This window comes from Ranitomeya imitator, chromosome 5, assembly GCF_032444005.1.
Source record: "Ranitomeya imitator isolate aRanImi1 chromosome 5, aRanImi1.pri, whole genome shotgun sequence".
NCBI classification, from domain to species: Eukaryota; Metazoa; Chordata; class Amphibia; order Anura; family Dendrobatidae; genus Ranitomeya; species Ranitomeya imitator.
This window is the reverse complement of record NC_091286.1, coordinates 108,913,833-108,938,684: the sequence shown is the minus strand read 5'-3', so window position 1 is coordinate 108,938,684 and position 24,852 is coordinate 108,913,833. Positions and strand designations below refer to the sequence as shown.

At 50.5% G+C, this 24,852-nt stretch overlaps 58 non-coding genes across 58 annotated transcripts; all 58 read left to right on the top strand.

Annotated features, from left to right (window-relative positions):
* The first annotated feature begins 213 nt into the window (after window positions 1-213).
* Window positions 214-329, top strand: LOC138638964 (U5 spliceosomal RNA). Its single transcript, XR_011312569.1, has one exon. It is a non-coding gene; the product is annotated as a U5 spliceosomal RNA (small nuclear RNA).
* A 310-nt stretch (window positions 330-639) lies between these two features.
* LOC138639356 (U5 spliceosomal RNA) lies at window positions 640-755 on the top strand. Its single transcript, XR_011312942.1, has one exon. It is a non-coding gene; the product is annotated as a U5 spliceosomal RNA (small nuclear RNA).
* A 309-nt stretch (window positions 756-1,064) lies between these two features.
* LOC138639615 (U5 spliceosomal RNA) lies at window positions 1,065-1,180 on the top strand. The gene has a single exon (XR_011313191.1). It is a non-coding gene; the product is annotated as a U5 spliceosomal RNA (small nuclear RNA).
* Window positions 1,181-1,489: 309 nt separating this feature from the next.
* On the top strand, window positions 1,490-1,605 carry LOC138639388 (U5 spliceosomal RNA). Its single transcript, XR_011312973.1, has one exon. It is a non-coding gene; the product is annotated as a U5 spliceosomal RNA (small nuclear RNA).
* A 310-nt stretch (window positions 1,606-1,915) lies between these two features.
* On the top strand, window positions 1,916-2,031 carry LOC138639012 (U5 spliceosomal RNA). The gene has a single exon (XR_011312614.1). It is a non-coding gene; the product is annotated as a U5 spliceosomal RNA (small nuclear RNA).
* A 310-nt stretch (window positions 2,032-2,341) lies between these two features.
* On the top strand, window positions 2,342-2,457 carry LOC138639473 (U5 spliceosomal RNA). The gene has a single exon (XR_011313056.1). It is a non-coding gene; the product is annotated as a U5 spliceosomal RNA (small nuclear RNA).
* Window positions 2,458-2,767: 310 nt separating this feature from the next.
* Window positions 2,768-2,883, top strand: LOC138639275 (U5 spliceosomal RNA). Its single transcript, XR_011312865.1, has one exon. It is a non-coding gene; the product is annotated as a U5 spliceosomal RNA (small nuclear RNA).
* Window positions 2,884-3,193: 310 nt separating this feature from the next.
* Window positions 3,194-3,309, top strand: LOC138639679 (U5 spliceosomal RNA). Its single transcript, XR_011313251.1, has one exon. It is a non-coding gene; the product is annotated as a U5 spliceosomal RNA (small nuclear RNA).
* Window positions 3,310-3,619: 310 nt separating this feature from the next.
* LOC138639539 (U5 spliceosomal RNA) lies at window positions 3,620-3,735 on the top strand. The gene has a single exon (XR_011313118.1). It is a non-coding gene; the product is annotated as a U5 spliceosomal RNA (small nuclear RNA).
* A 310-nt stretch (window positions 3,736-4,045) lies between these two features.
* Window positions 4,046-4,161, top strand: LOC138639632 (U5 spliceosomal RNA). The gene has a single exon (XR_011313207.1). It is a non-coding gene; the product is annotated as a U5 spliceosomal RNA (small nuclear RNA).
* A 310-nt stretch (window positions 4,162-4,471) lies between these two features.
* LOC138639011 (U5 spliceosomal RNA) lies at window positions 4,472-4,587 on the top strand. The gene has a single exon (XR_011312613.1). It is a non-coding gene; the product is annotated as a U5 spliceosomal RNA (small nuclear RNA).
* A 310-nt stretch (window positions 4,588-4,897) lies between these two features.
* Window positions 4,898-5,013, top strand: LOC138639472 (U5 spliceosomal RNA). The gene has a single exon (XR_011313055.1). It is a non-coding gene; the product is annotated as a U5 spliceosomal RNA (small nuclear RNA).
* A 310-nt stretch (window positions 5,014-5,323) lies between these two features.
* LOC138639274 (U5 spliceosomal RNA) lies at window positions 5,324-5,439 on the top strand. The gene has a single exon (XR_011312864.1). It is a non-coding gene; the product is annotated as a U5 spliceosomal RNA (small nuclear RNA).
* A 310-nt stretch (window positions 5,440-5,749) lies between these two features.
* On the top strand, window positions 5,750-5,865 carry LOC138639678 (U5 spliceosomal RNA). Its single transcript, XR_011313250.1, has one exon. It is a non-coding gene; the product is annotated as a U5 spliceosomal RNA (small nuclear RNA).
* Window positions 5,866-6,175: 310 nt separating this feature from the next.
* Window positions 6,176-6,291, top strand: LOC138639780 (U5 spliceosomal RNA). The gene has a single exon (XR_011313348.1). It is a non-coding gene; the product is annotated as a U5 spliceosomal RNA (small nuclear RNA).
* Window positions 6,292-6,601: 310 nt separating this feature from the next.
* LOC138640119 (U5 spliceosomal RNA) lies at window positions 6,602-6,717 on the top strand. The gene has a single exon (XR_011313637.1). It is a non-coding gene; the product is annotated as a U5 spliceosomal RNA (small nuclear RNA).
* Window positions 6,718-7,027: 310 nt separating this feature from the next.
* On the top strand, window positions 7,028-7,143 carry LOC138639538 (U5 spliceosomal RNA). Its single transcript, XR_011313117.1, has one exon. It is a non-coding gene; the product is annotated as a U5 spliceosomal RNA (small nuclear RNA).
* A 310-nt stretch (window positions 7,144-7,453) lies between these two features.
* Window positions 7,454-7,569, top strand: LOC138639631 (U5 spliceosomal RNA). Its single transcript, XR_011313206.1, has one exon. It is a non-coding gene; the product is annotated as a U5 spliceosomal RNA (small nuclear RNA).
* Window positions 7,570-7,879: 310 nt separating this feature from the next.
* LOC138639009 (U5 spliceosomal RNA) lies at window positions 7,880-7,995 on the top strand. Its single transcript, XR_011312611.1, has one exon. It is a non-coding gene; the product is annotated as a U5 spliceosomal RNA (small nuclear RNA).
* A 310-nt stretch (window positions 7,996-8,305) lies between these two features.
* Window positions 8,306-8,421, top strand: LOC138639476 (U5 spliceosomal RNA). The gene has a single exon (XR_011313059.1). It is a non-coding gene; the product is annotated as a U5 spliceosomal RNA (small nuclear RNA).
* A 310-nt stretch (window positions 8,422-8,731) lies between these two features.
* LOC138638979 (U5 spliceosomal RNA) lies at window positions 8,732-8,847 on the top strand. The gene has a single exon (XR_011312583.1). It is a non-coding gene; the product is annotated as a U5 spliceosomal RNA (small nuclear RNA).
* Window positions 8,848-9,158: 311 nt separating this feature from the next.
* Window positions 9,159-9,274, top strand: LOC138639505 (U5 spliceosomal RNA). The gene has a single exon (XR_011313086.1). It is a non-coding gene; the product is annotated as a U5 spliceosomal RNA (small nuclear RNA).
* Window positions 9,275-9,584: 310 nt separating this feature from the next.
* LOC138639177 (U5 spliceosomal RNA) lies at window positions 9,585-9,700 on the top strand. The gene has a single exon (XR_011312773.1). It is a non-coding gene; the product is annotated as a U5 spliceosomal RNA (small nuclear RNA).
* A 310-nt stretch (window positions 9,701-10,010) lies between these two features.
* LOC138639176 (U5 spliceosomal RNA) lies at window positions 10,011-10,126 on the top strand. Its single transcript, XR_011312772.1, has one exon. It is a non-coding gene; the product is annotated as a U5 spliceosomal RNA (small nuclear RNA).
* Window positions 10,127-10,436: 310 nt separating this feature from the next.
* Window positions 10,437-10,552, top strand: LOC138639007 (U5 spliceosomal RNA). Its single transcript, XR_011312610.1, has one exon. It is a non-coding gene; the product is annotated as a U5 spliceosomal RNA (small nuclear RNA).
* Window positions 10,553-10,862: 310 nt separating this feature from the next.
* Window positions 10,863-10,978, top strand: LOC138639204 (U5 spliceosomal RNA). Its single transcript, XR_011312799.1, has one exon. It is a non-coding gene; the product is annotated as a U5 spliceosomal RNA (small nuclear RNA).
* A 310-nt stretch (window positions 10,979-11,288) lies between these two features.
* LOC138639646 (U5 spliceosomal RNA) lies at window positions 11,289-11,404 on the top strand. Its single transcript, XR_011313220.1, has one exon. It is a non-coding gene; the product is annotated as a U5 spliceosomal RNA (small nuclear RNA).
* A 310-nt stretch (window positions 11,405-11,714) lies between these two features.
* LOC138638978 (U5 spliceosomal RNA) lies at window positions 11,715-11,830 on the top strand. Its single transcript, XR_011312582.1, has one exon. It is a non-coding gene; the product is annotated as a U5 spliceosomal RNA (small nuclear RNA).
* A 311-nt stretch (window positions 11,831-12,141) lies between these two features.
* LOC138639203 (U5 spliceosomal RNA) lies at window positions 12,142-12,257 on the top strand. Its single transcript, XR_011312798.1, has one exon. It is a non-coding gene; the product is annotated as a U5 spliceosomal RNA (small nuclear RNA).
* A 310-nt stretch (window positions 12,258-12,567) lies between these two features.
* On the top strand, window positions 12,568-12,683 carry LOC138639623 (U5 spliceosomal RNA). The gene has a single exon (XR_011313198.1). It is a non-coding gene; the product is annotated as a U5 spliceosomal RNA (small nuclear RNA).
* A 310-nt stretch (window positions 12,684-12,993) lies between these two features.
* Window positions 12,994-13,109, top strand: LOC138639330 (U5 spliceosomal RNA). Its single transcript, XR_011312917.1, has one exon. It is a non-coding gene; the product is annotated as a U5 spliceosomal RNA (small nuclear RNA).
* Window positions 13,110-13,419: 310 nt separating this feature from the next.
* Window positions 13,420-13,535, top strand: LOC138639579 (U5 spliceosomal RNA). Its single transcript, XR_011313156.1, has one exon. It is a non-coding gene; the product is annotated as a U5 spliceosomal RNA (small nuclear RNA).
* Window positions 13,536-13,845: 310 nt separating this feature from the next.
* Window positions 13,846-13,961, top strand: LOC138640057 (U5 spliceosomal RNA). The gene has a single exon (XR_011313578.1). It is a non-coding gene; the product is annotated as a U5 spliceosomal RNA (small nuclear RNA).
* Window positions 13,962-14,267: 306 nt separating this feature from the next.
* Window positions 14,268-14,383, top strand: LOC138639270 (U5 spliceosomal RNA). The gene has a single exon (XR_011312860.1). It is a non-coding gene; the product is annotated as a U5 spliceosomal RNA (small nuclear RNA).
* Window positions 14,384-14,693: 310 nt separating this feature from the next.
* LOC138639478 (U5 spliceosomal RNA) lies at window positions 14,694-14,809 on the top strand. The gene has a single exon (XR_011313061.1). It is a non-coding gene; the product is annotated as a U5 spliceosomal RNA (small nuclear RNA).
* Window positions 14,810-15,112: 303 nt separating this feature from the next.
* Window positions 15,113-15,228, top strand: LOC138639357 (U5 spliceosomal RNA). Its single transcript, XR_011312943.1, has one exon. It is a non-coding gene; the product is annotated as a U5 spliceosomal RNA (small nuclear RNA).
* Window positions 15,229-15,538: 310 nt separating this feature from the next.
* On the top strand, window positions 15,539-15,654 carry LOC138640118 (U5 spliceosomal RNA). The gene has a single exon (XR_011313636.1). It is a non-coding gene; the product is annotated as a U5 spliceosomal RNA (small nuclear RNA).
* Window positions 15,655-15,964: 310 nt separating this feature from the next.
* On the top strand, window positions 15,965-16,081 carry LOC138639455 (U5 spliceosomal RNA). Its single transcript, XR_011313039.1, has one exon. It is a non-coding gene; the product is annotated as a U5 spliceosomal RNA (small nuclear RNA).
* A 310-nt stretch (window positions 16,082-16,391) lies between these two features.
* Window positions 16,392-16,507, top strand: LOC138640003 (U5 spliceosomal RNA). The gene has a single exon (XR_011313525.1). It is a non-coding gene; the product is annotated as a U5 spliceosomal RNA (small nuclear RNA).
* A 310-nt stretch (window positions 16,508-16,817) lies between these two features.
* LOC138638962 (U5 spliceosomal RNA) lies at window positions 16,818-16,933 on the top strand. The gene has a single exon (XR_011312567.1). It is a non-coding gene; the product is annotated as a U5 spliceosomal RNA (small nuclear RNA).
* A 310-nt stretch (window positions 16,934-17,243) lies between these two features.
* LOC138639437 (U5 spliceosomal RNA) lies at window positions 17,244-17,359 on the top strand. The gene has a single exon (XR_011313022.1). It is a non-coding gene; the product is annotated as a U5 spliceosomal RNA (small nuclear RNA).
* Window positions 17,360-17,669: 310 nt separating this feature from the next.
* LOC138639348 (U5 spliceosomal RNA) lies at window positions 17,670-17,785 on the top strand. The gene has a single exon (XR_011312934.1). It is a non-coding gene; the product is annotated as a U5 spliceosomal RNA (small nuclear RNA).
* A 310-nt stretch (window positions 17,786-18,095) lies between these two features.
* Window positions 18,096-18,211, top strand: LOC138639745 (U5 spliceosomal RNA). The gene has a single exon (XR_011313314.1). It is a non-coding gene; the product is annotated as a U5 spliceosomal RNA (small nuclear RNA).
* Window positions 18,212-18,529: 318 nt separating this feature from the next.
* Window positions 18,530-18,645, top strand: LOC138639734 (U5 spliceosomal RNA). The gene has a single exon (XR_011313303.1). It is a non-coding gene; the product is annotated as a U5 spliceosomal RNA (small nuclear RNA).
* Window positions 18,646-18,955: 310 nt separating this feature from the next.
* On the top strand, window positions 18,956-19,071 carry LOC138639006 (U5 spliceosomal RNA). The gene has a single exon (XR_011312609.1). It is a non-coding gene; the product is annotated as a U5 spliceosomal RNA (small nuclear RNA).
* Window positions 19,072-19,381: 310 nt separating this feature from the next.
* LOC138640002 (U5 spliceosomal RNA) lies at window positions 19,382-19,497 on the top strand. The gene has a single exon (XR_011313524.1). It is a non-coding gene; the product is annotated as a U5 spliceosomal RNA (small nuclear RNA).
* Window positions 19,498-19,807: 310 nt separating this feature from the next.
* On the top strand, window positions 19,808-19,923 carry LOC138639759 (U5 spliceosomal RNA). Its single transcript, XR_011313327.1, has one exon. It is a non-coding gene; the product is annotated as a U5 spliceosomal RNA (small nuclear RNA).
* Window positions 19,924-20,233: 310 nt separating this feature from the next.
* On the top strand, window positions 20,234-20,349 carry LOC138640001 (U5 spliceosomal RNA). The gene has a single exon (XR_011313523.1). It is a non-coding gene; the product is annotated as a U5 spliceosomal RNA (small nuclear RNA).
* Window positions 20,350-20,659: 310 nt separating this feature from the next.
* On the top strand, window positions 20,660-20,775 carry LOC138639639 (U5 spliceosomal RNA). Its single transcript, XR_011313213.1, has one exon. It is a non-coding gene; the product is annotated as a U5 spliceosomal RNA (small nuclear RNA).
* Window positions 20,776-21,085: 310 nt separating this feature from the next.
* Window positions 21,086-21,201, top strand: LOC138639779 (U5 spliceosomal RNA). The gene has a single exon (XR_011313347.1). It is a non-coding gene; the product is annotated as a U5 spliceosomal RNA (small nuclear RNA).
* Window positions 21,202-21,511: 310 nt separating this feature from the next.
* On the top strand, window positions 21,512-21,627 carry LOC138639618 (U5 spliceosomal RNA). The gene has a single exon (XR_011313193.1). It is a non-coding gene; the product is annotated as a U5 spliceosomal RNA (small nuclear RNA).
* A 310-nt stretch (window positions 21,628-21,937) lies between these two features.
* On the top strand, window positions 21,938-22,053 carry LOC138639630 (U5 spliceosomal RNA). The gene has a single exon (XR_011313205.1). It is a non-coding gene; the product is annotated as a U5 spliceosomal RNA (small nuclear RNA).
* Window positions 22,054-22,363: 310 nt separating this feature from the next.
* LOC138639644 (U5 spliceosomal RNA) lies at window positions 22,364-22,479 on the top strand. Its single transcript, XR_011313218.1, has one exon. It is a non-coding gene; the product is annotated as a U5 spliceosomal RNA (small nuclear RNA).
* A 310-nt stretch (window positions 22,480-22,789) lies between these two features.
* LOC138639174 (U5 spliceosomal RNA) lies at window positions 22,790-22,905 on the top strand. Its single transcript, XR_011312771.1, has one exon. It is a non-coding gene; the product is annotated as a U5 spliceosomal RNA (small nuclear RNA).
* Window positions 22,906-23,219: 314 nt separating this feature from the next.
* On the top strand, window positions 23,220-23,335 carry LOC138639712 (U5 spliceosomal RNA). Its single transcript, XR_011313282.1, has one exon. It is a non-coding gene; the product is annotated as a U5 spliceosomal RNA (small nuclear RNA).
* Window positions 23,336-23,645: 310 nt separating this feature from the next.
* LOC138639173 (U5 spliceosomal RNA) lies at window positions 23,646-23,761 on the top strand. The gene has a single exon (XR_011312770.1). It is a non-coding gene; the product is annotated as a U5 spliceosomal RNA (small nuclear RNA).
* A 310-nt stretch (window positions 23,762-24,071) lies between these two features.
* Window positions 24,072-24,187, top strand: LOC138639329 (U5 spliceosomal RNA). The gene has a single exon (XR_011312916.1). It is a non-coding gene; the product is annotated as a U5 spliceosomal RNA (small nuclear RNA).
* Window positions 24,188-24,497: 310 nt separating this feature from the next.
* Window positions 24,498-24,613, top strand: LOC138640000 (U5 spliceosomal RNA). Its single transcript, XR_011313522.1, has one exon. It is a non-coding gene; the product is annotated as a U5 spliceosomal RNA (small nuclear RNA).
* Window positions 24,614-24,852: the final 239 nt, after the last annotated feature.

Sequence of the window (24,852 nt, the reverse complement as noted above, 5' to 3'; positions counted from 1 at the left end):
ATATTGTAGCCATGGATGGCCTTCTTCCGGGCAACGGAACAGGTGATGCTCTGTCAGCAGCATAGAACTGAGAACGGAGCAGCCTGTGGAAGATGGGCTGTTGCCGTTTTTAATTTTCCATCACCAAACCACGAACCCACTTCTAGGTGCTCTCCCTGGGCCAAGTGAGGGCTGCTGCCATGGTGGTAGGTCAAGAGGAGGCCCTTGCCCAGTATACTCTAGCTTCTCTTCAGAACGTAAAAATCTTTCGCCTTTTACTAAAGATTTCCGTGGAGAGGAGCAAAACTGAGTTTTGAGGCAATTTTTGCATGCTCCAGCTTGCTGGGGCTTCCTTAATTGGGTTCAACAACAGAAAAAAGGAATGGGTGGGTGGGGTTTCGGTGGGAGACTGAACCCTGGGGTTGCTGGGAAGAGGCCCTCATTTGAATATTGTAGCCATGGATGGCCTTCTTCCGGGCAACGGAACAGGTGATGCTCTGTCAGCTGCATAGAACTGAGAACGGAGCAGCCTGTGGAAGATGGGCTGTTGCCGTTTTTGTTTTTCCATCACCAAACCACGAACCCACTTCTAGGTGCTCTCCCTGGGCCAAGTGAGGGCTGCTGTCATGGTGGTAGGTCAGGAGGAGGCCCTAGCCCAGTATACTCTAGCTTCTCTTCAGAATGTAAAAATCTTTCGCCTTTTACTAAAGATTTCCGTGGAGAGGAGCAAAACTGAGTTTTGAGGCAATTTTTGCATGCTCCAGCTTGCTGGGGCTTCCTTAATTGGGTTCAACAACAGAATAAAAGAGTGGGTGGGTGGGGTTTCGGTGGGAGAATGAACCCTGGGGTTGCTGGGAAGAGGCCCTCATTTGAATATTGTAGCCATGGATGGCCTTCTTCCGGGCAACGGAACAGGTGATGCTCTGTCAGCAGCATAGAACTGAGAAGGAGCAGCCTGTGGAAGATGGGCTGTTGCCGTTTTTGTTTTTCCATCACCAAACCACGAACCCACTTCTAGGTGCTCTCCCCGGGCCAAGTGAGGGCTGCTGCCATGGTGGTAGGTCAGGAGGATGCCCTTGCCGAGTACACTCTAGCTTCTCTTTAGAACGTCAAAATCTTTCGCCTTTTACTAAAGATTTCCGTGGAGAGGAGCAAAACTGAGTTTTGAGGCAATTTTTGCATGCTCCAGCTTGCTGGGGCTTCCTTAATTGGGTTCAACAACAGAATAAAAGAGTGGGTGGGTGGGGTTTCGGTGGGAGACTGAACCCTGGGGTTGCTGGGAAGAGGCCCTCATTTGAATATTGTAGCCATGGATGGCCTTCTTCCGGGCAACGGAACAGGTGATGCTCTGTCAGCAGCATAGAACTGAGAAGGAGCAGCCTGTGGAAGATGGGCTGTTGCCGTTTTTGTTTTTCCATCACCAAACCACGAACCCACTTCTAGGTGCTCTCCCCGGGCCAAGTGAGGGCTGCTGCCATGGTGGTAGGTCAGGAGGATGCCCTTGCCCAGGATACTCTAGCTTCTCTTCAGAATGTAAAAATCTTTCGCCTTTTACTAAAGATTTCCGTGGAGAGGAGCAAAACTGAGTTTTGTGGCAATTTTTGCATGCTCCAGCTTGCTGGGGCTTTCTTAATTGGGTTCAACAACAGAATAAAAGAATGGGTGGGTGGGGTTTCGGTGGGAGACTGAACCCTGGGGTTCCTGGGAAAAGGCCCTCATTTGCATATTGTAGCCATGGATGGCCTTCTTCCGGGCAACGGAACAGGTGATGCTCTGTCAGCAGCATAGAACTGAGAACGGAGCATCCTGTGGAAGATGGGCTGTTGCTGTTTTTGTATTTCCATCACCAAACCACGAACCCACTTCTAGGTGCTCTCCCTGGGCCAAGTGAGGGCTGCTGCCATGGTGGTAGGTCAGGAGGAGGCCCTTGCCCAGTATACTCTAGCTTCTCTTCAGAACGTAAAAATCTTTCGCCTTTTACTAAAGATTTCCGTGGAGAGGAGCAAAACTGAGTTTTGTGGCAATTTTTGCATGCTCCAGCTTGCTGGGGCTTCCTTAATTGGGTTCAACAACAGAATAAAGTAATGGGTGGGTGGGGTTTCGGTGGGAGACTGGACCCTGGGGTTGCGGGGAAGAGGCCCTCATTTGCATATTGTAGCCATGGATGGCCTTCTTCCGGGCAACGGAACAGGTGATGCTCTGTCAGCAGCATAGAACTGAGAACGGAGCATCCTGTGGAAGATGGGCTGTTGCCGTTTTGGTTTTTCCATCACCATACCACGAACCCACTTCTAGTTGCCCTCCCCGGGCCAAGTGAGGGCTGCTGCCATGGTGGTAGGTCAGGAGGAGGCCCTTGCCCAGTATACTCCGGCTTCTCTTCAGAACGTAAAAATCTTTCGCCTTTTACTAAAAATTTCCGTGGAGAGGAGCAAAACTGAGTTTTGTGGCAATTTTTGCATGCTCCAGCTTGCTGGGGCTTCCTTAATTGGGTTCAACAACAGAATAAAGGAATGGGTAGGTGGGGTTTCGGTGGGAGACTGAACCCTGGGGTTGCTGGGAAGAGGCCCTCATTTGCATATTTTAGCCATGGATGGCCTTCTTCTGGGCAACGGAACAGGTGATGTTCCGTCAGCAGCATAGAACTGAGAACGGAGCAGCCTGTGGAAGATGGGCTGTTGCCGTTTTTGTTTTTCCATCACCAAACCATGAACCCACTTCTAGGTGCTCTCCCCGGGCCAAGTGAGGGCTGCTGCCATGGTGGTAGGTCAGGAGGAAGCTCTTGCCCAGTATACTCTGGCTTCTCTTCAGAACGTAAAAATCTTTCGCCTTTTACTAAAGATTTCCGTGGAGAGGAGCAAAACTGAGTTTTGTGGCAATTTTTGCATGCACCGGCTTGCTGGGGCTTCCTTAATTGGGTTCAACAACAGAATAAAGTAATGGGTGGGTGGGGTTTCGGTGGGAGACTGAACCCTGGGGTTGCTGGGAAGAGGCCCTCATTTGCATATTGTAGCCATGGATGGCCTTCTTCCGGGCAACGGAACAGGTGATGCTCTGTCAGCAGCATAGAACTGAGAACGGAGCAGCCTGTGGAAGATGGGCTGTTGCCGTTTTTGTTTTTCCATCACCAAACCACGAACCCACTTCTAGGTGCTCTCCCCGGGCCAAGTGAGGGCTGCTGCCATGGTGGTAGGTCAGGAGGAGGCCTTTGCACAGTATACTCTGGCTTCTCTTCAGAACGTAAAAATATTTCGCCTTTTACTAAAGATTTCCATGGAGAGGAGCAAAACTGAGTTTTGTGGCAATTTTTGCATGCTCCAGCTTGCTGGGGCTTTCTTAATTGGGTTCAACAACAGAATAAAGGAATGGGTGGGTGGGGTTTCGGTGGGAGACTGAACCCTGGGGTTCCTGGGAAAAGGCCCTCATTTGCATATTGTAGCCATGGATGGCCTTCTTCCGGGCAACGGAACAGGTGATGCTCTGTCAGCAGCATAGAACTGAGAACGGAGCATCCTGTGGAAGATGGGCTGTTGCCGTTTTTGTTTTTCCATCACCAAACCATGAACCCACTTCTAAGTGCTCTCCCCGGGCCAAGTGAGGGCTGCTGCCATGGTGGTAGGTCAGGAGGAGGCCCTTGCCCAGTATATTCTGGCTTCTCTTCAGAACGTAAAAATCTTTCGCCTTTTACTAAAGATTTCTGTGGAGAGGAGCAAAACTGAGTTTTATGGCAATTTTTGCATGCTCCAGCTTGCTGGGGTTTCCTTAATTGGGTTCAACAACAGAATAAAGTAATGGGTGGGTGGGGTTTCGGTGGGAGACTGAACCCTGGGGTTGCTGGGAAGAGGCCCTCATTTGCATATTGTAGCCATGGATGGCCTTCTTCCGGGCAACGGAACAGGTGATGCTCTGTCAGCAGCATAGAACTGAGAACGGAGCAGCCTGTGGAAGATGGGCTGTTGCCGTTTTTGTTTTTCCATCACCAAACCACGAACCCACTTCTAGGTGCTCTCCCCGGGCCAAGTGAGGGCTGCTGTCATGGTGGTAGGTCAGGAGGAGGCCTTTGCACAGTATACTCTGGCTTCTCTTCAGAACGTAAAAATCTTTCGCCTTTTACTAAAGATTTCTATGGAGAGGAGCAAAACTGAGTTTTGTGGCAATTTTTGCATGCTCCAGCTTGCTGGGGCTTTCTTAATTGGGTTCAACAACAGAATAAAGGAATGGGTGGGTGGGGTTTCGGTGGGAGACTGAACCCTGGGGTTCCTGGGAAAAGGCCCTCATTTGCATATTGTAGCCATAGATGGCCTTCTTCCGGGCAACGGAACAGGTGATGCTCTGTCAGCAGCATAGAACTGAGAACGGAGCATCCTATGGAAGATGGGCTGTTGCCGTTTTTGTTTTTCCATCACCAAACCACGAACCCACTTCTAGGTGCTCTCCCCGGGCCAAGTGAGGGCTGCTGCCATGGTGGTAGGTCAGGAGGAGGCCCTTGCCCAGTATACTCTAGCTTCTCTTCAGAACGTAAAAATCTTTCGCCTTTTACTAAAGATTTCCGTGGAGAGGAGCAAAACTGAGTTTTGTGGCAATTTTTGCATGCTCCAGCTTGCTGGGGCTTCCTTAATTGGGTTCAACAATAGAATAAAGTAATGGGTGTTTGGGGTTTCGGTGGGAGACTGAACCCTGGGGTTGCGGGGAAGAGGCCCTCATTTGCATATTGTAGCCATGGATGGCCTTCTTCCGGGCAACGGAACAGGTGATGCTCTGTCAGCAGCATAGAACTGAGAACGGAGCATCCTGTGGAAGATGGGCTGTTGCCGTTTTGGTTTTTCCATCACCATACCACGAACCCACTTCTAGTTGCCCTCCCCGGGCCAAGTGAGGGCTGCTGCCATGGTGGTAGGTCAGGAGGAGGCCCTTGCCCAGTATACTCCGGCTTCTCTTCAGAACGTAAAAATCTTTCGCCTTTTACTAAAAATTTCCGTGGAGAGGAGCAAAACTGAGTTTTGTGGCAATTTTTGCATGCTCCAGCTTGCTGGGGCTTCCTTAATTGGGTTCAACAACAGAATAAAGGAATGGGTAGGTGGGGTTTCGGTGGGAGACTGAACCCTGGGGTTGCTGGGAAGAGGCCCTCATTTGCATATTTTAGCCATGGATGGCCTTCTTCTGGGCAACGGAACAGGTGATGTTCCGTCAGCAGCATAGAACTGAGAACGGAGCAGCCTGTGGAAGATGGGCTGTTGCCGTTTTTGTTTTTCCATCACCAAACCATGAACCCACTTCTAGGTGCTCTCCCCGGGCCAAGTGAGGGCTGCTGCCATGGTGGTAGGTCAGGAGGAAGCTCTTGCCCAGTATACTCTGGCTTCTCTTCAGAACGTAAAAATCTTTCGCCTTTTACTAAAGATTTCCGTGGAGAGGAGCAAAACTGAGTTTTGTGGCAATTTTTGCATGCACCGGCTTGCTGGGGCTTCCTTAATTGGGTTCATCAACAGAATAAAGTAATGGGTGGGTGGGGTTTCGGTGGGAGACTGAACCCTGGGGTTGCTGGGAAGAGGCCCTCATTTGCATATTGTAGCCATGGATGGCCTTCTTCCGGGCAACGGAACAGGTGATGCTCTGTCAGCAGCATAGAACTGAGAACGGAGCAGCCTGTGGAAGATGGGCTGTTGCCGTTTTTGTTTTTCCATCACCAAACCACGAACCCACTTCTAGGTGCTCTCCCCGGGCCAAGTGAGGGCTGCTGCCATGGTGGTAGGTCAGGAGGAGGCCTTTGCACAGTATACTCTGGCTTCTCTTCAGAACGTAAAAATATTTCGCCTTTTACTAAAGATTTCCATGGAGAGGAGCAAAACTGAGTTTTGTGGCAATTTTTGCATGCTCCAGCTTGCTGGGGCTTTCTTAATTGGGTTCAACAACAGAATAAAGGAATGGGTGGGTGGGGTTTCGGTGGGAGACTGAACCCTGGGGTTCCTGGGAAAAGGCCCTCATTTGCATATTGTAGCCATGGATGGCCTTCTTCCGGGCAACGGAACAGGTGATGCTCTGTCAGCAGCATAGAACTGAGAACGGAGCATCCTGTGGAAGATGGGCTGTTGCCGTTTTTGTTTTTCCATCACCAAACCACGAACCCACTTCTAGGTGCTCTCCCCGGGCCAAGTGAGGGCTGCTGCCATGGTGGTAGGTCAGGAGGAGGCCCTTGCCTAGTATATTCTAGCTTCTCTTCAGAACATAAAATTCTTTCGCCTTTTACTAAAGATTTCTGTGGAGAGGAGCAAAACTGAGATTTGTGGCAATTTTTGCATGCTCCAGCTTGCTGGGGCTTCCTTAATTGGGTTCAACAACAGAATAAAGGAATGGGTGGGTGGGGTTTCAGTGGGAGACTGAACCCTGGGGTTGCTGGGAAGAGGCCCTCATTTGCATATTGTAGCCATGGATGGCCTTCTTCCGGGCAACGGAACAGGTGATGCTCTGTCAGCAGCATAGAACTGAGAACGGAGCAGCCTGTGGAAGATGGGCTGTTGCCGTTTTTGTTTTTCCATCACCAAACCACGAACCCACTTCTAGGTGCTGTCCCCGGGCCAAGTGAGGGCTGCTGCCATGGTGGTAGGTCAGGAGGAGGCCCTTGGCCAGTATATTCTGGCTCCTCTTCAGAACGTAAAAATCTTTCGCCTTTTACTAAAGATTTCCGTGGAGAGGAGCAAAACTGAGTTTTGTGGCAATTTTTGCATGCTCCAGCTTGCTGGGGCTTTCTTAATTGGGTTCAACAACAGAATAAAGGAATGGGTGGGTGGGGTTTCGGTGGGAGACTGAACCCTGGGGTTCCTGGGAAAAGGCCCTCATTTGCATATTGTAGCCATGGATGGCCTTCTTCCGGGCAACGGAACAGGTGATGCTCTGTCAGCAGCATAGAACTGAGAACGGAGCATCCTGTGGAAGATGGGCTGTTGCCGTTTTTGTTTTTCCATCACCAAACCATGAACCCACTTCTAAGTGCTCTCCCCGGGCCAAGTGAGGGCTGCTGCCATGGTGGTAGGTCAGGAGGAGGCCCTTGCCCAGTATATTCTGGCTTCTCTTCAGAACGTAAAAATCTTTCGCCTTTTACTAAAGATTTCTGTGGAGAGGAGCAAAACTGAGTTTTATGGCAATTTTTGCATGCTCCAGCTTGCTGGGGTTTCCTTAATTGGGTTCAACAACAGAATAAAGTAATGGGTGGGTGGGGTTTCGGTGGGAGACTGAACCCTGGGGTTGCTGGGAAGAGGCCCTCATTTGCATATTGTAGCCATGGATGGCCTTCTTCCGGGCAACGGAACAGGTGATGCTCTGTCAGCAGCATAGAACTGAGAACGGAGCAGCCTGTGGAAGATGGGCTGTTGCCGTTTTTGTTTTTCCATCACCAAACCACGAACCCACTTCTAGGTGCTCTCCCCGGGCCAAGTGAGGGCTGCTGTCATGGTGGTAGGTCAGGAGGAGGCCTTTGCACAGTATACTCTGGCTTCTCTTCAGAACGTAAAAATCTTTCGCCTTTTACTAAAGATTTCTATGGAGAGGAGCAAAACTGAGTTTTGTGGCAATTTTTGCATGCTCCAGCTTGCTGGGGCTTTCTTAATTGGGTTCAACAACAGAATAAAGGAATGGGTGGGTGGGGTTTCGGTGGGAGACTGAACCCTGGGGTTCCTGGGAAAAGGCCCTCATTTGCATATTGTAGCCATAGATGGCCTTCTTCCGGGCAACGGAACAGGTGATGCTCTGTCAGCAGCATAGAACTGAGAACGGAGCATCCTATGGAAGATGGGCTGTTGCCGTTTTTGTTTTTCCATCACCAAACCACGAACCCACTTCTAGGTGCTCTCCCCGGGCCAAGTGAGGGCTGCTGCCATGGTGGTAGGTCAGGAGGAGGCCCTTGCCCAGTATACTCTAGCTTCTCTTCAGAACGTAAAAATCTTTCGCCTTTTACTAAAGATTTCCGTGGAGAGGAGCAAAACTGAGTTTTGTGGCAATTTTTGCATGCTCCAGCTTGCTGGGGCTTCCTTAATTGGGTTCAACAATAGAATAAAGTAATGGGTGTTTGGGGTTTCGGTGGGAGACTGAACCCTGGGGTTGCGGGGAAGAGGCCCTCATTTGCATATTGTAGCCATGGATGGCCTTCTTCCGGGCAACGGAACAGGTGATGCTCTGTCAGCAGCATAGAACTGAGAACGGAGCAGCCTGTGGAAGATGGGCTGTTGCCGTTTTTGTTTTTCCATCACCAAACCACGAACCCACTTCTAGGTGCTCTCCCCGGGCCAAGTGAGGGCTGCTGCCATGGTGGTAGGTCAGGAGGAGGCCCTTGCCCAGTATGCTCTGGCTTCTCTTCAGAACGTAAAAATCTTTCGCCTTTTACTAAAGATTTCTGTGGAGAGGAGCAAAACTGAGTTTTGTGGCAATTTTTGCATGCTCCAGCTTGCTGGGGCTTTCTTAATTGGGTTCAACAACAGAATAAAGGAATGGGTGGGTGGGGTTTCGGTGGGAGACTGAACCCTGGGGTTCCTGGGAAAAGGCCCTCATTTGCATATTGTAGCCATGGATGGCCTTCTTCCGGGCAACGGAACAGGTGATGCTCTGTCAGCAGCATAGAACTGAGAACGGAGCATCCTGTGGAAGATGGGCTGTTGCCGTTTTTGTTTTTCCATCACCAAACCACGAACCCACTTCTAGGTGCTCTCCCCGGGCCAAGTGAGGGCTGCTGCCATGGTGGTAGGTCAGGAGGAGGCCCTTGCCCAGTATACTCTGCCTTCTCTTCAGAACGTAAAAATCTTTCGCCTTTTACTAAAGATTTCCGTGGAGAGGAGCAAAACTGAGTTTTGTGGCAATTTTTGCATGCTCCAGCTTGCTGGGGCTTCCTTAATTGGGTTCAACAATAGAATAAAGTAATGGGTGTTTGGGGTTTCGGTGGGAGACTGAACCCTGGGGTTTGCGGGGAAGAGGCCCTCATTTGCATATTGTAGCCATGGATGGCCTTCTTCCGGGCAACGGAACAGGTGATGCTCTGTCAGCAGCATAGAACTGAGAACGGAGCAGCCTGTGGAAGATGGGCTGTTGCCGTTTTTGTTTTTCCATCACCAAACCACGAACCCACTTCTAGGTGCTCTCCCCGGGCCAAGTGAGGGCTGCTGCCATGGTGGTAGGTCAGGAGGAGACCCTTGCCCAATATACTCTGGCTTCTCTTCAGAATGTAAAAATCTTTCGCCTTTTACTAAAGATTTCTGTGGAGAGGAGCAAAACTGAGTTTTGTGGCAATTTTTGCATGCTCCAGCTTGCTGGGGCTTCCTTAATTGGGTTCAACAATAGAATAAAGTAATGGGTGTTTGGGGTTTTGGTGGGAGAGTGAACCCTGGGGTTGCGGGGAAGAGGCCCTCATTTGCATATTGTAGCCATGGATGGCCTTCTTCCGGGCAACGGAACAGGTGATGCTCTGTCAGCAGCATCGAACTGAGAACGGAGCAGCCTGTGGAAGATGGGCTGTTGCCGTTTTTGTTTTTCCATCACCAAACCACGAACCCACTTCTAGGTGCTGTCCCCGGGCCAAGTGAGGGCTGCTGCCATGGTGGTAGGTCAGGAGGAGGCCCTTGCCCAGTATATTCTGGCTTCTCTTCAGAACGTAAAAATCTTTCGCCTTTTACTAAAGATTTCCGTGGAGAGGAGCAAAACTGAGTTTTGTGGCAATTTTTGCATGCTCCAGCTTGCTGGGGCTTTCTTAATTGGGTTCAACAACAGAATAAAGGAATGGGTGGGTGGGGTTTCGGTGGGAGACTGAACCCTGGGGTTCCTGGGAAAAGGCCCTCATTTGCATATTGTAGCCATGGATGGCCTTCTTCCGGGCAACGGAACAGGTGATGCTCTGTCAGCAGCATAGAACTGAGAACGGAGCATCCTGTGGAAGATGGGCTGTTGCCGTTTTTGTTTTTCCATCACCAAACCACGAACCCACTTCTAGGTGCTCTCCCCAGGCCAAGTGAGGGCTGCTGCCATGGTGGTAGGTCAGGAGGAGGCCCTTGCCCAGTATATTCTGGCTTCTCTTCAGAACGTAAAAATCTTTCGCCTTTTACTAAAGATTTCCGTGGAGAGGAGCAAAACTGAGTTTTGTGGCAATTTTTGCATGCTCCAGCTTGCTGGGGCTTCCTTAATTGGGTTCAACAATAGAATAAAGTAATGGGTGTTTGGGGTTTTGGTGGGAGACTGAACCCTGGGGTTGCGGGGAAGAGGCCCTCATTTGCATATTGTAGCCATGGATGGCCTTCTTCCGGGCAACGGAACGGGTGATGCTCTGTCAGCAGCATAGAACTGAGAACGAAGCAGCCTGTGGAAGATGGGCTGTTGCCGTTTTTGTTTTTCCATCACCAAACCACGAACCCACTTCTAGGTGCTCTCCCCGGGCCAAGTGAGGGCTGCTGCCATGGTGGTAGGTCAGGAGGAGGCCCTTGCCCAGTATACTCTAGCTTCTCTTCAGAACGTAAAAATCTTTCGCCTTTTACTAAAGATTTCCGTGGAGAGGAGCAAAACTGAGTTTTGTGGCAATTTTTGCATGCTCCAGCTTGCTGGGGCTTCCTTAATTGGGTTCAACAATAGAATAAAGTAATGGGTGTTTGGGGTTTCGGTGGGAGACTGAACCCTGGGGTTGCGGGGAAGAGGCCCTCATTTGCATATTGTAGCCATGGATGGCCTTCTTCCGGGCAACGGAACAGGTGATGCTCTGTCAGCAGCATAGAACTGAGAACGGAGCAGCCTGTGGAAGATGGGCTGTTGCCGTTTTTGTTTTTCCATCACCAAACCACGAACCCACTTCTAGGTGCTGTCCCCGGGCCAAGTGAGGGCTGCTGCCATTGTGGTAGGTCAGGAGGAGGCCCTTGCCCAGTATACTCTGGCTTCTCTTCAGAACGTAAAAATCTTTCGCCTTTTACTAAAGATTTCTGTGGAGAGGAGCAAAACTGAGTTTTGTGGCAATTTTTGCATGCTCCAACTTGCTGGGGCTTCCTTAATTGGGTTCAACAACAGAATAAAGGAATGGGTGGGTGGGGTTTCGGTGGGAGACTGAACCCTGGGGTTGCTGGGAAGAGTCCCTCATTTGCATATTTTAGCCATGGATGGCCTTCTTCCGGGCAACGGAACAGGTGATGCTCTGTTAGCAGCATAGAACTGAGAACGGAGCAGCCTGTGGAAGATGGGCTGTTGCCGTTTTTGTTTTTCCATCACCAAACCACGAACCCACTTCTAGGTGCTCTCCCCAGGCCAAGTGAGGGCTGCTGCCATGGTGGTAGGTCAGGAGGAGGCCCTTGCCCAGTATACTCTGGCTTCTCTTCAGAATGTAAAAATCTTTAGCCTTTTACTAAAGATTTCCGTGGAGAGGAGCAAAACTGAGTTTTGTGGCAATTTTAGCATGCTCCAGCTTGCTGGGGCTTCCTTAATTGGGTTCAACAACAGAATAAAGGAATGGGTGGGTGGGGTTTCGGTGGGAGACTGAACCCTGGGGTTCCTGAGAAAAGGCCCTCATTTGCATATTGTAGCCATGGATGGCCTTCTTCCGGGCAACGGAACAGGTGATGCTCTGTCAGCAGCATAGAACTGAGAACGGAGCATCCTGTGGAAGATGGGCTGTTGCCGTTTTTGTTTTTCCATCACCAAACCACGAACCCACTTCTAGGTGCTCTCCCCGGGCCAAGTGAGGGCTGCTGCCATGGTGGTAGGTCAGGAGGAGGCCCTTGCCCAGTATACTCTGCCTTCTCTTCAGAACGTAAAAATCTTTCGCCTTTTACTAAAGATTTCCGTGGAGAGGAGCAAAACTGAGTTTTGTGGCAATTTTTGCATGCTCCAGCTTGCTGGGGCTTCCTTAATTGGGTTCAACAATAGAATAAAGTAATGGGTGTTTGGGGTTTCGGTGGGAGACTGAACCCTGGGGTTTGCGGGGAAGAGGCCCTCATTTGCATATTGTAGCCATGGATGGCCTTCTTCCGGGCAACGGAACAGGTGATGCTCTGTCAGCAGCATAGAACTGAGAACGGAGCAGCCTGTGGAAGATGGGCTGTTGCCGTTTTTGTTTTTCCATCACCAAACCACGAACCCACTTCTAGGTGCTGTCCCCGGGCCAAGTGAGGGCTGCTGCCATTGTGGTAGGTCAGGAGGAGGCCCTTGCCCAGTATACTCTGGCTTCTCTTCAGAACGTAAAAATCTTTCGCCTTTTACTAAAGATTTCTGTGGAGAGGAGCAAAACTGAGTTTTGTGGCAATTTTTGCATGCTCCAACTTGCTGGGGCTTCCTTAATTGGGTTCAACAACAGAATAAAGTAATGGGTGGGTGGGGTTTCGGTGGGAGACTGAACCCTGGGGTTGCTGGGAAGAGGCCCTCATTTGCATATTGTAGCCATGGATGGCCTTCTTCCGGGCAACGGAACAGGTGATGCTCTGTCAGCAGCATAGAACTGAGAATGGAGCAGCCTGTGGAAGATGGGCTGTTGCCGTTTTTGTTTTTCCATCACCAAACCACGAACCCACTTCTAGGTACTCTCCCCGGGCCAAGTGAGGGCTGCTGCCATGGTGGTAGGTCAGAAGGAGGCCCTTGCCCAATATACTCTGGTTTCTCTTCAGAATGTAAAAATCTTTCGCCTTTTACTAAAGATTTCCATGGAGAGGAGCAAAACTGAGTTTTGTGGCAATTTTTGCATGCTCCAGCTTGCTGGGGCTTTCTTAATTGGGTTCAACAACAGAATAAAGGAATGGGTGGGTGGGGTTTCGGTGGGAGACTGAACCCTGGGGTTCCTGGGAAAAGGCCCTCATTTGCATATTGTAGCCATAGATGGCCTTCTTCCGGGCAACGGAACAGGTGATGCTCTGTCAGCAGCATAGAACTGAGAACGGAGCATCCTATGGAAGATGGGCTGTTGCCGTTTTTGTTTTTCCATCACCAAACCACGAACCCACTTCTAGGTGCTCTCCCCGGGCCAAGTGAGGGCTGCTGCCATGGTGGTAGGTCAGGAGGAGGCCTTTGCACAGTATACTCTGGCTTCTCTTCAGAACGTAAAAATCTTTCGCCTTTTACTAAAGATTTCCATGGAGAGGAGCAAAACTGAGTTTTGTGGCAATTTTTGCATGCTCCAGCTTGCTGGGGCTTCTTTAATTGGGTTCAACAACAGAATAAAGGAATGGGTGGGTGGGGTTTCGGTGGGAGACTGAACCCTGGGGTTGCTGGGAAGAGGCCCTCATTTGCATATTGTAGCCATGGATGGCCTTCTTCCGGGCAACGGAACAGGTGATGCTCTGTCAGCAGCATAGAACTGAGAACGGAGCAGCCTGTGGAAGATGGGCTGTTGCCGTTTTTGTTTTTCCATCACCAAACCACGAACCCACTTCTAGGTGCTCTCCCCAGGCCAAGTGAGGGCTGCTGCCATGGTGGTAGGTCAGGAGGAGGCCCTTGCCCAGTATATTCTGGCTTCTCTTCAGAACGTAAAATTCTTTCGCCTTTTACTAAAGATTTCCGTGGAGAGGAGCAAAACTGAGTTTTGTGGCAATTTTTGCATGCTCCAGCTTGCTGGGGCTTTCTTAATTGGGTTCGACAACAGAATAAAGGAATGGGTGGGTGGCGTTTCGGTGGGAGACTGAACCCTGGGGTTCCTGGGAAAAGGCCCTCATTTGCATATTGTAGCCATGGATGGCCTTCTTCCGGGCAACGGAACAGGTGATGCTCTGTCAGCAGCATAGAACTGAGAACGGAGCATCCTGTGGAAGATGGGCTGTTGCCGTTTTTGTTTTTCCATCACCAAACCACGAACCCACTTCTAGGTGCTCTCCCCGGGCCAAGTGAGGGCTACTGCCATGGTGGTAGGTCAGGAGGAGGCCCTTACCCAGTATACTCTGGCTTCTCTTCAGAGCGTAAAAATCTTTCGCCTTTTACTAAAGATTTCCGTGGAGAGGAGCAAAACTGAGTTTTGTGGCAATTTTTGCATGCTCCAGCTTGCTGGGGCTTCCTTAATTGGGTTCAACAACAGAATAAAGTGGTGGGTGGGGTTTCGGTGGGAGACTGAATCCTGGGGTTGCGGGGAAAAGGCCCTCATTTGCATATTGTAGCCATGGATGGCCTTCTTCCGGGCAACGGAACAGGTGATGCTCTGTCAGCAGCATAGAACTGAGAACGAAGCAGCCTGTGGAAGATGGGCTGTTGCCGTTTTTGTTTTTCCATCACCAAACCACGAATCCACTTCTAGTTGCTCTCCCCGGGCCAAGTGAGGGCTGCTGCCATGGTGGTAGGTCAGGAGGAGGCCCTTGCCCAGTATATTCAGGCTTCTCTTCAGAACGTAAAAATCTTTCGCCTTTTACTAAAGATTTCCGTGGAGAGGAGCAAAACTGAGTTTTGTGGCAATTTTTGCATGCTCCAGCTTGCTGGGGCTTCGTTAATTGGGTTCAACAACAGAATAAAGTAATGAGTGGGTGGGGTTTCGGTGGGAGACTGAACCCTGGGGTTGCGGGGAAGAGGCCCTCATTTGCATATTGTAGCCATGGATGGCCTTCTTCCGGGCAACGGAACAGGTGATGCTCTGTCAGCAGCATCGAACTGAGAACGGAGCAGCCTGTGGAAGATGGGCTGTTGCCGTTTTTGTTTTTCCATCACCAAACCACGAACCCACTTCTAGGTGCTGTCCCCGGGCCAAGTGAGGGCTGCTGCCATGGTGGTAGGTCAGGAGGAGGCCCTTGCCCAGTATATTCTGGCTTCTCTTCAGAACGTAAAAATCTTTCGCCTTTTACTAAAGATTTCCGTGGAGAGGAGCAAAACTGAGATTTGTGGCAATTTTTGCATGCTCCAGCTTGCTGGGGCTTCCTTAATTGGGTTCAACAACAGAATAAAGGAATGGGTGGGTGGGTGGGGTTTCGGTGGGAGACTGAACCCTGGGGTTGCTGGGAAGAGGCCCTCATTTGCATATTGTAGCCATGGATGGCCTTCTTCCGGGCAACGGAACAGGTGATGTTCTGTCAGCAGCATAGAACTGAGAACGGAGCATCCTGTGGAAGATGGGCTGTTGCCATTTTTGTTTTTCCATCACAAAACCACGAACCCACTTCTAGGTGCTCTCCCCGGGCCGAGTGAGGGCTGCTGCCATGGTGGTAGGTCCTTGCCCAGTATACTCTGGCTTCTCTTCAGAACGTAAAAATCTTTCGCCTTTTACTAAAGATTTCCGTGGAGAGGAGCAAAACTGAGTTTTGAGGCAATTTTTGCATGCTCCAGCTTGCTGGGGCTTCCTTAATTGGGTTCAACAACAGAATAAAGTAATGGGTGGGTGGGGTTTCGGTGGGAGACTGGACCCTGGGGTTGCGGGGAAGAGGCCCTCATTTGCATATTGTAGCCATGGATGGCCTTCTTCCGGGCAACGGAACAGGTGATGCTCTGTCAGCAGCATAGAACTGAGAACGGAGCATCCTGTGGAAGATGGGCTGTTGCCGTTTTGGTTTTTCCATCACCAAACCACGAACCCACTTCTAGTTGCTCTCCCCGGGCCAAGTGAGGGCTGCTGCCATGGTGGTAGATCAGGAGGAGGCCCTTGCCCAGTATACTCCGGCTTCTCTTCAGAACGTAAAAATCTTTCGCCTTTTACTAAAGATTTCCGTGGAGAGGAGCTAAACTGAGTTTTGTGGCAATTTTTGCATGCTCCAGCTTGCTGGGGCTTCGTTAATTGGGTTCAACAACAGAATAAAGTAATGGGTGGGTGGGGTTTCAGTGGGAGACTGAATCCTGGGGTTGCGGGGAAGAGGCCTTCATTTGCATATTGTAGCCATGGATGGCCTTCTTCCGGGCAACGGAACAGGTGATGCTCTGTCAGCAGCATAGAACTGAGAACGGAGCAGCCTGTGGAAGATGGGCTGTTGCCGTTTTTGTTTTTCCATCACCAAACCACGAACCCACTTCTAGGTGCTCTCCCCGGGCCAAGTGAGGGCTGCTGCCATGGTGGTAGGTCAGGAGGAGGCCCTTGCCCAGTATATTCTGGCTTCTCTTCAGAACGTAAAAATCTTTCGCCTTTTACTAAAGATTTCCGTGGAGAGGAGCAAAACTGAGTTTTGTTGGCAATTTTTGCATGCTCCAGCTTGCTGGGGCTTCCTTAATTGGGTTCAACAACAGAATAAAGTAATGGGTGGGTGGGGTTTCGGTGGGAGACTGAACCCTGGGGTTGCTGGGAAGAGGCCCTCATTTGCATATTGTAGCCATGGATGGCCTTCTTCCGGGCAATGGAACAGGTGATGCTCTGTCAGCAGCATAGAACTGAGAACGGAGCAGCCTGTGGAAGATGGGCTGTTGCCGTTTTTGTTTTTCCATCACCAAACCACGAACCCACTTCTAGGTGCTCTCCCCGGGCCAAGTGAGGGCTGCTGCCATGGTGGTAGGTCAGGAGGAGGCTTTTGCACAGTATACTCTGGCTTCTCTTCAGAACGTAAAAATCTTTCGCCTTTTACTAAAGATTTCCGTGGAGAGGAGCAAAACTGAGTTTTGTGGCAATTTTTGCATGCTCCAGCTTGCTGGGGCTTTCTTAATTGGGTTCAACAACAGAATAAAGGAATGGGTGGGTGGGGTTTCGGTGGGAGACTGAACCCTGGGGTTCCTGGGAAAAGGCCTTCATTTGCATATTGTAGCCATAGATGGCCTTCTTCCGGGCAACGGAACAGGTGGTGCTCTGTCAGCAGCATAGAACTGAGAACGGAGCATCCTATGGAAGATGGGCTGTTGCCGTTTTTGTTTTTCCATCACCAAACCACGAACCCACTTCTAGGTGCTCTCCCCGGGCCAAGTGAGGGCTGCTGCCATGGTGGTAGGTCAGGAGGAGGCCCTTGCCCAGTATACTCTGGCTTCTCTTCAGAATGTAAAAATCTTTCGCCTTTTACTAAAGATTTCCGTGGAGAGGAGCAAAACTGAGTTTTGTGGCAATTTTTGCATGCTCCAGCTTGCTGGGGCTTCCTTAATTGGGTTCAACAATAGAATAAAGTAATGGGTGTTTGGGGTTTTGGTGGGAGACTGAACCCTGGGGTTGCGGGGAAGAGGCCCTCATTTGCATATTGTAGCCATGGATGGCCTTCTTCCGGGCAACGGAACAGGTGATGTTCTGTCAGCAGCATAGAACTGAGAACGGAGCAGCCTGTGGAAGATGGGCTGTTGCCGTTTTTGTTTTTCCATCACCAAACTACGAACCCACTTCTAGGTGCTCTCCCCGGGCCAAGTGAGGGCTGCTGCCATGGTGGTAGGTCAGGAGGAGGCCTTTGCACAGTATACTCTGGCTTCTCTTCAGAACGTAAAAATATTTCGCCTTTTACTAAAGATTTCCGTGGAGAGGAGCAAAACTGAGTTTTGTGGCAATTTTTGCATGCTCCAGCTTGCTGGGGCTTCCTTAATTGGGTTCAACAACAGAATAAAGTAATGGGTGGGTGGGGTTTCGGTGGGAGACTGAACCCTGGGGTTGCTGGGAAGAGGCCCTCATTTGCATATTTTAGCCATGGTTGGCCTTCTTCCGGGCAACGGAACAGGTGATGTTCTGTCAGCAGCATAGAACTGAGAACGGAGCAGCCTGTGGAAGATGGGCTGTTGCCGTTTTTGTTTTTCCATCACCAAACCACGAACCCACTTCTAGGTGCTCTCCCCGGGCCAAGTGAGGGCTGCTGCCATGGTGGTAGGTCAGGAGGAGGAACTTGCCCAGTATACTCTAGCTTCTTTTCAGAACGTAAAAATCTTTCGCCTTTTACTAAAGATTTCCGTGGAGAGGAGCAAAACTGAGTTTTGTGGCAATTTTTGCATGCTCCAGCTTGCTGGGGCTTCTTTAATTGGGTTCAACAACAGAATAAAGTAATGGGTGGGTGGGGTTTCGGTGGGAGACTGAACCCTGGGGTTGCTGGGAAGAGGCCCTCATTTGCATATTGTAGCCATGGATGGCCTTCTTCCGGGCAACGGAACAGGTGATGTTCTGTCAGCAGCATAGAACTGAGAACAGAGCAGCCTGTGGAAGATGGGCTGTTGCCGTTTTTGTTTTTCCATCACCAAACCACGAACCCACTTCTAGGTGCTCTCCCCGGGCCAAGTGAGGGCTGCTGCCATGGTGGTAGGTCAGGAGGAGGCCCTTGCCCAGTATACTCTGGTTTCTCTTCAAAATGTAAAAATCTTTCGACTTTTACTAAAGATTTCAGTGGAGAGGAGCAAAACTGAGTTTTGTGGCAATTTTTGCATGCTCCAGCTTGCTGGGGCTTTCTTAATTGGGTTCAACAACAGAATAAAGTAATGGGTGGGTGGGTGGATGGTGTTTCGGTGGGAGACTGAACCCTGGGGTTGCTGGGAAGAGGCCCTCATTTGCATATTGTATCCATGGATGGCCTTCTTCCGGGCAACGGAACAGGTGATGCTCTGTCAGCAGCATAGAACTGAGAATGGAGCAGCCTGTGGAAGGTGGGCTGTTGCCGTTTTTGTTTTTCCATCACCAAACCACGAACCCACTTCTAGGTGCTCTCCCCGGGCCAAGTGAGGGCTGCTGCCATGGTGTTAGGTCAGGAGGAGGCACTTGCCCAGTATATTCTAGCTTCTCTTCAGAACGTAAAATTCTTTCGCCTTTTACTAAAGATTTCCGTGGAGAGGAGCAAAACTGAGTTTTGTGGCAATTTTTGCATGCTTCAGCTTGCTGGGGCTTCCTTAATTGGGTTCAACAACAGAATAAAGGAATGGGTGGGTGGGGTTTCGGTGGGAGACTGAACCCTGGGGTTGCTGGGAAGAGGCCCTCATTTGCATATTGTAGCCATGGATGGCCTTCTTCCGGGCAACGGAACAGGTGATGCTCTGTCAGCAACATAGAACTGAGAACGGAGCAGCCTGTGGAAGATGGGCTGTTGCCGTTTTTGTCTTTCCATCACCAAACCACGAACCCACTTCTAGGTGCTCTCCCCGGGCCAAGTGAGGGCTGCTGCCATGGTGGTAGGTCAGGAGGAAGCCTTTGCACAGTATACTCTAGCTTCTCTTCAGAACGTAAAAATCTTTCGCCTTTTACTAAAGATTTCCGTGGAGAGGAGCAAAACTGAGTTTTGTGGCAATTTTTGCATGCTCCAGCTTGCTGGGGCTTCCTTAATTGGGTTCAACAACAGAATAAAGTAATGGGTGGGTGGGGTTTTGGTGGGAGACTGAACCCTGGGGTTGCTGGGAAGAGGCCCTCATTTGCATATTGTAGCCATGGATGGCCTTCTTCCGGGCAACGGAACAGGTGATGTTCTGTCAGCAGCATAGAACTGAGAATGGAGCATCCTGTGGAAGATGGGCTGTTGCCGTTTTTGTTTTTCCATCACCATACCACGAACCCACTTCTAGGTGCTCTCCCCGGGCCAAGTGAGGGCTGCTGCCATGGTGGTAGGTCAGGAGGAGGCCCTTGCCCAGTATACTCTGGCTTCTCTTCAGAACGTAAAAATCTTTCGCCTTTTACTAAAGATTTCCGTGGAGAGGAGCAAAACTGAGTTTTGTGGCAATTTTTGCATGCTCCAGCTTGCTGGGGCTTTCTTAATTGAGTTCAACAACAGAATAAAGGAATGGGTGGGTGGGGTTTCGGTGGGAGACTGAACCCTGGGGTTCCTGGGAAAAGGCCCTCATTTGCATATTGTAGCCATGGATGGCCTTCTTCCGGGCAACGGAACAGGTGATGCTCTGTCAGCAGCATAGAACTGAGAACGGAGCATCCTGTGGAAGATGGGCTGTTGCCGTTTTTGTATTTCCATCACCAAAACACGAACCCACTTCTAGGTGCTCTCCCCGGGCCAAGTGAGGGCTGCTGCCATGGTGGTAGGTCAGGAGGAGGCCCTTGCCCAGTATACTCTAGCTTGTCTTCAGAACGTAAAAATCTTTCGCCTTTCACTAAAGATTTCCGTGGAGAGGAGCAAAACTGAGTTTTGTGGCAATTTTTGCATGCTCCAGCTTGCTGGGGCTTCCTTAATTGGGTTCAACAACAGAATAAAGTAATGGGTGGGTGGGGTTTCGGTGGGAGACTGAACCCTGGGGTTGCGGGGAAGAGGCCCTCATTTGCATATTGTAGCCATGGATGGCCTTCTTCCGGGCAACGGAACAGGTGATGCTCTGTCAGCAGCATAGAACTGAGAACGGAGCAGCCTGTGGAAGATGGGCTGTTGCCGTTTTTGTTTTTCCATCACCAAACCACGAACCCACTTCTAGGTGCTCTCCCCAGGCCAAGTGAGGGCTGCTGCCATGGTGGTAGGTCAGGAGGAGGCCCTTTCCCAGTATACTCTGGCTTCTCTTCAGAACGTAAAAATCTTTCGCCTTTTACTAAAGATTTCCGTGGAGAGGAGCAAAACTGAGTTTTGTGGCAATTTTTGCATGCTCCAGCTTGCTGGGGCTTTCTTAATTGGGTTCAACAACAGAATAAAGGAATGGGTGGGTGGGGTTTCGGTGGGAGACTGAACCCTGGGGTTCCTGGGAAAAGGCCCTCATTTGCATATTGTAGCCATGGATGGCCTTTTTCCGGGCAACGGAACAGGTGATGCTCTGTCAGCAGCATAGAACTGAGAACGGAGCATCCTGTGGAAGATGGGCTGTTGCCGTTTTTGTATTTCCATCACCAAACCACGAACCCACTTCTAGGTGCTCTCCCTGGGCCAAGTGAGGGCTGCTGCCATGGTGGTAGGTCAGGAGGAGGCCCTTGCCCAGTATACTCTAGCCTCTCTTCAGAATGTAAAAATCTTTCGCCTTTTACTAAAGATTTCCGTGGAGAGGAGCAAAACTGAGTTTTGTGGCAATTTTTGCATGCTCCAGCTTGCTGGGGCTTCCTTAATTGGGTTCAACAACAGAATAAAGTAATGGGTGGGTGGGGTTTCGGTGGGAGACTGGACCCTGGGGTTGCGGGGAAGAGGCCCTCATTTGCATATTGTAGCCATGGATGGCCTTCTTCCGGGCAACGGAACAGGTGATGCTCTGTCAGCAGCATAGAACTGAGAACGGAGCATCCTGTGGAAGATGGGCTGTTGCCGTTTTGGTTTTTCCATCACCATACCACGAACCCACTTCTAGTTGCTCTCCCCGGGCCAAGTGAGGGCTGCTGCCATGGTGGTAGGTCAGGAGGAGGCCCTTGCCTAGTATATTCTAGCTTCTCTTCAGAACATAAAATTCTTTCGCCTTTTACTAAAGATTTCTGTGGAGAGGAGCAAAACTGAGATTTGTGGCAATTTTTGCATGCTCCAGCTTGCTGGGGCTTCCTTAATTGGGTTCAACAACAGAATAAAGGAATGGGTGGGTGGGGTTTCGGTGGGAGACTGAACCCTGGGGTTGCTGGGAAGAGGCCCTCATTTGCATATTGTAGCCATGGATGGCCTTCTTCCGGGCAACGGAACAGGTGATGCTCTGTCAGCAGCATAGAACTGAGAACGGAGCAGCCTGTGGAAGATGGGCTGTTGCCGTTTTTGTTTTTCCATCACCAAACCACGAACCCACTTCTAGGTGCTGTCCCCGGGCCAAGTGAGGGCTGCTGCCATGGTGGTAGGTCAGGAGGAGGCCCTTGGCCAGTATATTCTGGCTCCTCTTCAGAACGTAAAAATCTTTCGCCTTTTAATAAAGATTTCCGTGGAGAGGAGCAAAACTGAGTTTTGTGGCAATTTTTGCATGCTCCAGCTTGCTGGGGCTTTCTTAATTGGGTTCAACAACAGAATAAAGGAATGGGTGGGTGGGGTTTCGGTGGGAGACTGAACCCTGGGGTTGCTGGGAAGAGGCCCTCATTTGCATATTGTAGCCATGGATGGCCTTCTTCCGGGCAACGGAACAGGTGATGCTCTGTCAGCAGCATAGAACTGAGAACGGAGCAGCCTGTGGAAGATGGGCTGTTGCCGTTTTTGTTTTTCCATCACCAAACCACGAACCCACTTCTAGGTGCTCTCCCCGGGCCAAGAGAGGGCTGCTGTCATGGTGGTAGGTCAGGAGGAGGCCTTTGCACAGTATACTCTGGCTTCTCTTCAGAACGTAAAAATCTTTCGCCTTTTACTAAAGATTTCTATGGAGAGGAGCAAAACTGAGTTTTGTGGCAATTTTTGCATGCTCCAGCTTGCTGGGGCTTTCTTAATTGGGTTCAACAACAGAATAAAGGAATGGGTGGGTGGGGTTTCGGTGGGAGACTGAACCCTGGGGTTCCTGGGAAAAGGCCCTCATTTGCATATTGTAGCCATAGATGGCCTTCTTCCGGGCAACGGAACAGGTGATGCTCTGTCAGCAGCATAGAACTGAGAACGGAGCAGCCTGTGGAAGATGGGCTGTTGCCGTTTTTGTTTTTCCATCACCAAACCACGAACCCACTTCTAGGTGCTCTCCCCGGGCCAAGTGAGGGCTGCTGCCATGGTGGTAGGTCAGGAGGAGGCCCTTGCCCAATATACTCTGGCTTTTCTTCAGAATGTAAAAATCTTTCGCCTTTTACTAAAGATTTCTGTGGAGAGGAGCAAAACTGAGTTTTGTGGCAATTTTTGCATGCTCCAGCTTGCTGGGGCTTCCTTAATTGGGTTCAACAATAGAATAAAGTAATGGGTGTTTGGGGTTTTGGTGGGAGAGTGAACCCTGGGGTTGCGGGGAAGAGGCCCTCATTTGCATATTGTAGCCATGGATGGCCTTCTTCCGGGCAACGGAACAGGTGATGCTCTGTCAGCAGCATCGAACTGAGAACGGAGCAGCCTGTGGAAGATGGGCTGTTGCCGTTTTTGTTTTTCCATCACCAAACCACGAACCCACTTCTAGGTGCTGTCCCCGGGCCAAGTGAGGGCTGCTGCCATGGTGGTAGGTCAGGAGGAGGCCCTTGCCCAGTATATTCTGGCTTCTCTTCAGAACGTAAAAATCTTTCGCCTTTTACTAAAGATTTCCGTGGAGAGGAGCAAAACTGAGTTTTGTGGCAATTTTTGCATGCTCCAGCTTGCTGGGGCTTCCTTAATTGGGATCAACAATAGAATAAAGGAATGGATGGGTGGGTGGGGTTTCGGTGGGAGACTGAACCCTGGGGTTGCTGGGAAGAGGCCCTCATTTGCATATTGTAGCCATGGATGGCCTTCTTCCGGGCAACGGAACAGGTGATGCTCTGTCAGCAGCATAGAACTGAGAACGGAGCAGCCTGTGGAAGATGGGCTGTTGCCGTTTTTGTTTTTCCATCACCAAACCACGAACCCACTTCTAGGTGCTCTCCCCGGGCCAAGTGAGGGCTGCTGCCATGGTGGTAGGTCAGGAGGAGGCCCTTGCCCAATATACCCTGGCTTCTCTTCAGAATGTAAAAATCTTTCGCCTTTTACTAAAGATTTCTGTGGAGAGGAGCAAAACTGAGTTTTGTGGCAATTTTTGCATGCTCCAGCTTGCTGGGGCTTCCTTAATTGGGTTCAACAATAGAATAAAGTAATGGGTGTTTGGGGTTTTGGTGGGAGAGTGAACCCTGGGGTTGCGGGGAAGAGGCCCTCATTTGCATATTGTAGCCATGGATGGCCTTCTTCCGGGCAACGGAACAGGTGATGCTCTGTCAGCAGCATCGAACTGAGAACGGAGCAGCCTGTGGAAGATGGGCTGTTGCCGTTTTTGTTTTTCCATCACCAAACCACGAACCCACTTCTAGGTGCTGTCCCCGGGCCAAGTGAGGGCTGCTGCCATGGTGGTAGGTCAGGAGGAGGCCCTTGCCCAGTATATTCTGGCTTCTCTTCAGAACGTAAAAATCTTTCGCCTTTTACTAAAGATTTCCGTGGAGAGGAGCAAAACTGAGTTTTGTGGCAATTTTTGCATGCTCCAGCTTGCTGGGGCTTTCTTAATTGGGTTCAACAACAGAATAAAGGAATGGGTGGGTGGGGTTTCGGTGGGAGACTGAACCCTGGGGTTCCTGGGAAAAGGCCCTCATTTGCATATTGTAGCCATGGATGGCCTTCTTCCGGGCAACGGAACAGGTGATGCTCTGTCAGCAGCATAGAACTGAGAACGGAGCATCCTGTGGAAGATGGGCTGTTGCCGTTTTTGTTTTTCCATCACCAAACCACGAACCCACTTCTAGGTGCTCTCCCCGGGCCAAGTGAGGGCTGCTGCCATGGTGGTAGGTCAGGAGGAGCCCTTTGCACAGTATACTCTGGCTTCTCTTCAGAACGTAAAAATCTTTCGCCTTTTACTAAAGATTTCCATGGAGAGGAGCAAAACTGAGTTTTGTGGCAATTTTTGCATGCTCCAGCTTGCTGGGGCTTTCTTAATTGGGTTCAACAACAGAATAATGGAATGGGTGGGTGGGGTTTCGGTGGGAGACTGAGCCCTGGGGTTCCTGGGAAAAGGCCCTCATTTGCATATTGTAGCCATAGATGGCCTTCTTCCGGGCAACGGAACAGGTGATGCTCTGTCAGCAGCATAGAACTGAGAACGGAGCATCCTATGGAAGATGGGCTGTTGCCGTTTTTGTTTTTCCATCACCAAACCACGAACCCACTTCTAGGTGCTCTCCCCGGGCCAAGTGAGGGCTGCTGCCATGGTGGTAGGTCAGGAGGAGGCCCTTGCCCAGTATACTCTGGCTTCTCTTCAGAACGTAAAAATCTTTCGCCTTTTACTAAAGATTTCCGTGGAGAGGAGCAAAACTGAGTTTTGTGGCAATTTTTGCATGCTCCAGCTTGCTGGGGCTTCCTTAATTGGGTTCAACAATAGAATAAAGTAATGGGTGTTTGGGGTTTTGGTGGGAGACTGAACCCTGGGGTTGCGGGGAAGAGGCCCTCATTTGCATATTGTAGCCATGGATGGCCTTCTTCCGGGCAACGGAACAGGTGATGCTCTGTCAGCAGCATAGAACTGAGAACGGAGCAGCCTGTGGAAGATGGGCTGTTGCCGTTTTTGTTTTTCCATCACCAAACCACGAACCCACTT